The 1,182-nt window shown below is 42.6% G+C and overlaps 1 pseudogene; it reads right to left on the bottom strand.

Moving 5' to 3' along the window:
* Positions 1-34: 34 nt before the first annotated feature.
* Positions 35-498, bottom strand: LOC145718915 (T cell receptor alpha variable 9-2 pseudogene; annotated as a pseudogene).
* Positions 499-1,182: the final 684 nt, after the last annotated feature.

Below are 1,182 nucleotides of genomic sequence, written 5' to 3'. Positions count from 1 at the left end.
GTTTGTGCTCAGCTCCCCCTGCAGTCCCCGTCACTGTGTCACTCATGACACAGTAGTAAACAGCTGAATCTGACGCTTGCACTGAGCCTTTCTGCAAGTGGAAGGATTTGGATTTGCTGTCGAGGGTGGCTTCAAATCCTTTCTTGCTTCCCTTCTCCTTGTCCCTCAAGGCTTTCAGGAGGAGCTCTGGACCTTCTCCTGGATACTGGACATACCAGAAAAGAATGGGGGACCCGGTTGTTGAATAAGTACAGTTCACAGTCAGGGAAGCCTCTTCTAAGAGGGTCACTTGGCCCTCCGTCTGAGTCACTGAGTTTCCATGGGTTTGTCCTGAGGAAAAAGAAAAGAGACCTTGTCACCTTGGGCATAAAGCTCTTGGATAAAATTATAGTTAAAGACTTTGCAGACACAATAAAAAAAAGAATCCAAACTTTAAGAGGCATTTTACTTACCAAACATTAAGAGTACCACAGTCACGAAGCCTGGAGAACACTTCATCTCTGGAGTGACACCTAAATAATGCTCTTCATTCTTACCATGAAGAAAGGTTGGGAGTTATAGAGAAATGATCAGTGCAAGCCCACATTTCACACAGGAAATGTGATTGTGGTAGGAAGCTGCACCCCCTGGTGGACAGGGACTGAAATGCGTGCATGTTGGCCAGAGGCCTCCCAAAGTCAGCCATCTGGGTCATCCCTGACTTCATGAGGCACATGTCAGTCTGCAGGTGGCCCTTGGAAGTCTGAACAACAACAATCCTCACTTCTCAGGTCTATTTGTTCTTAAGACACTACCTGATACAAAAGTTCTTTAACACAGCATCCCAGGGCATTTCTGTAGCTGGGAAGATAGCAATCTTCCAAAGCATTTTACTACAGTACTCCATATTGTTGTGTCCATGTGGGCCAGTCTCTAACCCACTGGTTGCCAGAAAAGGCGCTAGAAGTTGAATATGGAAAAAGTAATAAGAAGTCAATTCACTGCTGGGTGATTCTGTGTTTTTCTACACTGTACCCTGATATTTAGAACAATGATTGTCATTTTTTACATACTCACTAAATATTTGTTATTTAACAAAAATAATGAACAAATACTTGAAATACAGTATTTCTGTGGTCCTAAAATAATACCAATCATAAGGAATACTATCTTTGTGATAAAAGCTTTTCAGAAAAAAAGTCA

Source organism: Leptonychotes weddellii, unplaced genomic scaffold, assembly GCF_054177405.1.
Source record: "Leptonychotes weddellii isolate Sample4059 unplaced genomic scaffold, ASM5417740v2 HiC_scaffold_25195, whole genome shotgun sequence".
Classification (NCBI taxonomy): domain Eukaryota; kingdom Metazoa; phylum Chordata; class Mammalia; order Carnivora; family Phocidae; genus Leptonychotes; species Leptonychotes weddellii.
This window is presented reverse-complemented; position numbering and strand designations above follow the sequence as displayed.